We start from the raw sequence: 6,397 nt of genomic DNA, 5'->3' as shown, positions 1-6,397 counted from the left end.
GTCAGTGTGCCGGGTGGCGAACTGTGAAAGAGTCCTTCATGAGTCAGACAGGCTGAGTACTGCTCAAGGGGTCCCCAGAACACAAAATTGACAGGTAACAAACTATCACTGAGCAGCTCTCTTCAGGATCCACCTTGCTCACCCCATGTGGACAGGGAGCTAGAAAAGGTGCTCTAAACATAGCCTGTCTAATACATTATTCTGTATTTCTTCTTGACTGGATAACTGTGTCCAGTGAAATCACCTTTACTGTGGTCAAAAAATACCAGAAAAGACACACCATTGATTTTGGAGCCTGGACCATCAGGGCCCTCATGGACAACCCTAATAGAGAACACCCAGAGCATTGCACTGCATCGTGGCCTGAGAACATAGGTGGCACAACACTGATGTAGCTGCACCAAGCAACACCCAGCAAGCAGGATATGGGCAGCTCAAGGAACATGCAGACAACCATACCTTCTTTTGGGAGGTTAAACAGGAAGGAGAATGCCAACTTCACAGAGTCGGTTTTGCCATTAAGAATGAACTCATAAACCAGCTCAATGATTTCCCTGTTGGAATTAATGAGTACCTCATGACTCTCCCTCTTAAACTGTTGGGGAGCCAATATACCACTATCATCAGCATGTATGCACTGACTCTTGATGCCACCAAAATGTGTCACCCCTCTGCATGCTCCATGATGGTATGTAAGCAGTGGTTCTCAGTAATGGAACTATCATAGATCCCTTTCAGGTTAAAACAAGAGCTAAGCCATATCATCTGTCCAACACTTTTCTCAATATTCCTTGCTGTGATGTTACATCTGCCCACCAACAAGCTTACAGCCACAGTGGAGCTAAACTACCAAGTGGGTGGTAAGCTGTTTAACCTCGGCCAAATCCAACCCAAAACCAAGACAGCCCTGACCTCAATCTCTGGTATGCTGGTGATGCTATTGTACTCAAAAGCAGACTTTCAGGCAATCGTTGACTTCTTTACTGAGGACTACAAGAAAGTGTGACTGACACTTAACATTCAGAAGACTAAGGTTCTCCACCAAGAAGCTCCAAATGAACAGTCCCCAGCTCCAGATCCAGATCCACCAACAGATGCACCAATGTTAGCATTCTCCTGCAAGCAAACACCATGAGTACTGTGGTGGTGATTATCTGACAAATCTAATTAGGTCTGCCATGTCATCCGGATGTCTGACTCCAGACTCCCAAAGCAAGTTTTATTCTCCCAGCTCAGCCGAGGGGCACCTGGGGGGTAGATCATGCACGACAAACCTGGTGTCCTTCTATGACCAGGTAACTAACCATCTGGACAAGGAACATGAAGTTGATGTCATTTACTTAGACTTCAGTAAAGCCTTTGATTCTGTTTCCCACGAGATTCTCTCAACTGAATTGGAGGGTGTTGAGCTGGACCAGTCTACAATGAGGTGGGTGGACAACTGGCTTAGAGGCTGACCCCAGAGAGTTGTAATCGATGGGATGGCCTCATCCTGGAGGGCCATCTCCAGTGGTGACCCCCGGGGATCTGTGCTTGGACCTGTGCTCCTTAACATATTTATTAATGACTTGGATGAGAGAGTGGAAAGCTCAATGATTAAGTTTTGCAGATGATACTAAGCTGTGAGGAAACATAGGCACATCAGAGGATAGGGTAAGGATCCAGGATCTGTATTAAGCTCTTTCCCAGCTTTTCAGTTTGGCCAATGAACTGAAATATCTAGTCATCATCCAGTTATCCTCCTTCTAACTAATATAATGACCTGACTCAGGAAAATAAGGTACAGCTGTAGCTATCATGAACTCTAGTGCCCTCAGCTGCTGTATTGATTCCACAGGGTCACTAGAAACTGGAACAGATTGCAGTAGTTTTCAGGTCTCTCTACTTAAAATCAGTAGTCTGGCTGGGCACATCTACCTCAGATGCTTTACTGCACAATTGACTAACTGCACAGTAATGTGTCGTTGTCTACATATGAGGACACTTACTGCACAGTCAATTAGTCAACTGCAGGGTTAATTTGTTACCTGCAAATGTGTATGGGGCCAGGAGACAGCTGTCTCCTGGTCCCATGCTTTCTTCCAGCTCCTGGGATAGCACCCAGAGGGAGCCTGGAGCTGCCCTGGCTGCTGCAGGGAGGCAGAGCAGGGTGTGATCACCTCCTTGGACCTCCTCATGATGCATCTGTGGATGCATGACAAGGTGTGGTTAGCCTTCCTGACTGCATCCCCACATTGGTGGCCCTTGTTCATCTTGGAGTCTGTAATGAGTCCTGTAGGTATGCTGCTGGTTCTTTCTCCCTAGGTGCAATACCTTGCACTTGTCAGTATTGAATCCCATCTTATTCTCATCCGCCCACCCCCGTAACCCGTCCAGATCCAATTGCAACCCATCCATCCATTCTACCATGCCCACTTCTCCCCACATCTTAGTGTCATCTGCGAATTCGAACAAGGCGCTTTCCCCCCCCTCGTCCAAGTGGCTGATGAAGATGTTGAACAGTGCGGGCCTGAGGACCAAGCCCTGGGGGATCCCACTGCTCACATCCCTCCAGGTCAAAAATGACCCATCCACCACCACTCTCTGGGTGCGGCCCTCCAGCTAATTGGTGACCCATCTGACTGTGTAGGCATTGACACCGCAATCTCAGAATCTTTTTTATGAGAATGGGGTGAGAGACAGTGTTGAAGGTCTTCCTAAAATCAAGAAAGACTATTTCCACCGCGACACCTTCATCGAAGGATTTTGTGACCTGGTCATAGAAGGCCACCAGGTTGGTCTGGCAGGACCTGCCTCTCATGAACCCATGTTGAATCTCCCCTGCTGGTCCCTCGTAGATATGCACCTGGATAATTTTCTCAAAGAGCTTCCCCGGGACTGACGTAAGACTAACAGGCCTATAATTTCCTGGGTCCTCCTTCCTCCCTTTTTTGAAAATGGGGACCACATTGGCCCTTTTCCAGTCCTCTGACACCTTGCCAGAGCACCATGAGTGCTTGTAAAGCCGTGCCAGGGGTCGCGCAATGACCTCTGCTAATTCCCTCAGCACTCTGGGGTGGAGATCATCAGGACCTGCTGATTTGAACACGTCCAGTCCCACCAGAAGTTCCCTGACTAGGTCCTCACTGACCCTGGGCCTGGCTGCGCCTCCTCCGGGACCATCAGTGGGGGGGATGACCTGGTACCTGCTCAGAAAAATGGAGGCAAAGAAATTGTTAAATAGGTTAGCTTTGTCGTCTGGTGCGATGACCAGATCTCCTAGCGTGTCTTGCAGAGGCCCCACATTACCCGGAAACTTCTTTTTACCTGCTATGTATTAAAAAAACGATTTCTTGTTATCCTTGATCCAGGTTGCTAGTCCCAGTTCCATCTCCACCTTGGCCTCACAAGGTCATTTAGTCCAGCCCTCTATCCAAGGCTTTGGAGTGAGAGGCAACAGCATGGGCACTGGCCCATGGGACACTGGCATATCAAAGCACCACAAAGAAGGGAGGGCGGGGGGCGGAGCTGCAGCTGGACCCATATCCTGGTGAGTGAAGGGGACAGGGGGAGCTCTGATTTTCTATGATTAAAAAGTCAAAATCAAATGCCAAAATATATAGGTATTTAGAATTTATTTTATTACGATGATTGAGGCACTGGTAGGCTTCCAAATTGGTTTAAAATTTTAAATATACCATTAAAACTTTGCATTCAACTGATACCTATATATGTAGTGGTTCCATTTTAATCATGGAAAAACACAGTTTTTGTGGGTTTTAATGAGAGAATTTTGGATTTTTGCACAGAGAAAACCAGGATTCCTGCATATTAATTGGTTTATTGACACATTGAGACTAAACTGTTGATAGTATATGCTTCTTTTAAAAGCCACAGGCCTTACTCTCATTTATTTATCCTTTCTCTTTTATTCCTTTTTTTCCCATCCTTTCTTCCTCATGCATTTCCTTCCATTGACACCCTGCTAGGTTCCACTCCATCTGCTTTCTATTCCATCTGCAGTGACATCATTCATTCTGGCATCAAAATATTATTCATTGGTTCCACTGGACAGAGAGCATTTGTACCCGTTACGAGTGAATTTGCAGTCTTGCAAACTCAAGAACACTAAACATTGGGTGCACCTACACATGCAATTAGTGCTATGTGCTATGTGGATTTACTGAGCAGTAATTTATTGCAGAGTAAACCTACCCTGGGCTTATGTCTCCATGTGTGGCCATTTAGGAGCAGATTTTTTTTGCAACCTCTTTTTAAAAGCCAGGCTCACTGCAGCATCTGAGGCCCCCTTCCCTTGTGCTGCTTCTGCCAAACCCTGGGCTGCCTTGCAGACCTCAGCAGGGACACGAATGACACACATGGGAATCCCCCCCCCAATCCCAGCCATGAGCTCCTGGGGCTCCAGCTTCACTGCCTGTGGGCCCACCCAGCCAGCCAGAACTGGTGGCTGCATGCTGTCCAGCACGCTTAGGACAACAAACAGTGGCTGGAGTCCTTTCACATGACCTGGGCCACCTTCCAGGAGCTCCTCAATCAGCTCCGCCCACATCTGGAGTGGCAGCCCACCACCATCTTGCACCTCTCCCTGTGGAGACCCATGTGGCCACTGCCCTGCTCAAGCTGGCCATGCCTTTTAGCCTGCACTATATCAGCCACCTCTTCAGCGTGTGCAAGGCGACTGCTGGGGAGGCCATTCTGGAGGTCTGCGGCACCCTCCAGGACATGCTGGGCAACACCGTGCTACAGATGCATGACCCCCAGGAAGTGGTGGCAGTGTTCTGTGCCTTAGGATTCTTACAGTGCACTGAGGCCCTGGACAGGATCCACATCCCTGGCACTGCCTGCCCTGCTGTGACTGCCCCTACTACAGATAGCAGGGCTTTTACTCCATCATGCTGCAGGCCATCATTGACCACAGCAGCAACTTCACCAATGTGAGCACCGACTTGGGGGGCAGCGCCCAGGATGGCCATGTCTTCCACAACTCCACCCTGCCAGCCCTAGTGGAGAACGGATGCTTTGCACCGGGGTGCCAGACCTCCAACTGAGCAAGGTGATGGTCCCACCGTTCCTCATCAGGGACCTCACCTACCGGCTCCTCCCCTGGCTCAAGCGGCTCTACACCAGACAGCTGCACCCCTGTCAGGCATACTTCAAGAGGTGCCTGGGCCAGACCTGTGTTCTGGTGGAGTCCATCTTTGGCTGCCTGAAGAGACAACGGCACACCATCACTGCCCGCCTTGAGGTTGCAGAGGCCAAGCACACCCGGCAATAGGGGTCAGGGCATCAGGTATGAGATGTGCTAGCAGACCACATCTTGCACTCCCTGCTGTAGCCCACCTGGATGGCCAGCCATGGACCGCAGCCCCACTGTGCACGTCTAGCACCACACTCACTGCAGACAATTTTCAGAAAAGCACTTCATTCCCCTCTGTAAACATAGACTGCCATCCCCCCTTCCACCCCCACAACAGTCCCCATCCCCCCTCCCTCTCAAAACATAGAGCCCCTCCCCACAACCCACAAAGCCCAATAACCCCCCCACCCACCACCAATAAAGCACCCTCTTCCCCATGCACACTATGTACAGCATGCTCTATTTGCACTCCTGGGGTGGGGGTCAGTGGGGTGGGGGTGACTAGGGGGAGGAGCCCTGGGGTAGGCACCCAGCACCGTGGCCTCTGCCTGCGCTCCTGTCTATTTGTAACATTCATACCATGTGCCATAAGGCCCACCTGGCTATCTAGTAACCCTGTGTGGGGCTAATGAGTTAGTGGTACAACTAAATCTTTGGGACAATTAATGAAAAAAAACAGGATAGGAGTGTTGTGTGGGTCAAAGGGTCAAAATATGAAAATAAGTGCATCTGAAGGGGACACAGAGCTGAGCCCCCTGGGCTGCACCCACTGGTCCTCAAGGCATCCAAGGAGACAATGAACACTGTCCACTGGTGCTCTGCCTGGAAACATGCACAGACAAGTGAGAGGAAAACAGCCCCACCGTCTCTGGGCACTTTTCCAGTCAGAGCCTCCTTTCTGGTCAAGAACAGGGCCCACTTGGGCAGGTCCAAGAGGAGGTTGACCGGGATGTCCCAGGACTTAGTGGGGCCGTGGATGGGGTAACCAAAAACAAAAAGGTGGGGGGTAAAATTCAGCCAGAACCTCGGGAGGAGATTATGGAGGTGGAAATGGAGGGGCTGCAGCCTGGCACACTTTAGGGTCATGTACGCCAGGGTCTCCTTCTGCCTGCAGAAGGGGCAGGAGACAAACGTGTCTGTGAAGCTAGCCACATACACACCCGTGGTGATGGCTCCATGGAGAAGCCACCAGCTGAGCTTCCCAGTGGCTCATGGGATGAGGGTGGAGTACAGACTCAGCCACCGGGGGGCCCCAGCCAC

The sequence above is a fragment of the Alligator sinensis genome, unplaced genomic scaffold (assembly GCF_000455745.1).
Source record: "Alligator sinensis unplaced genomic scaffold, ASM45574v1 scaffold1090_1, whole genome shotgun sequence".
Classification (NCBI taxonomy): domain Eukaryota; kingdom Metazoa; phylum Chordata; order Crocodylia; family Alligatoridae; genus Alligator; species Alligator sinensis.
The sequence above is the reverse complement of the archived record's forward strand: the minus strand, read 5'-3'. Positions refer to the sequence as shown.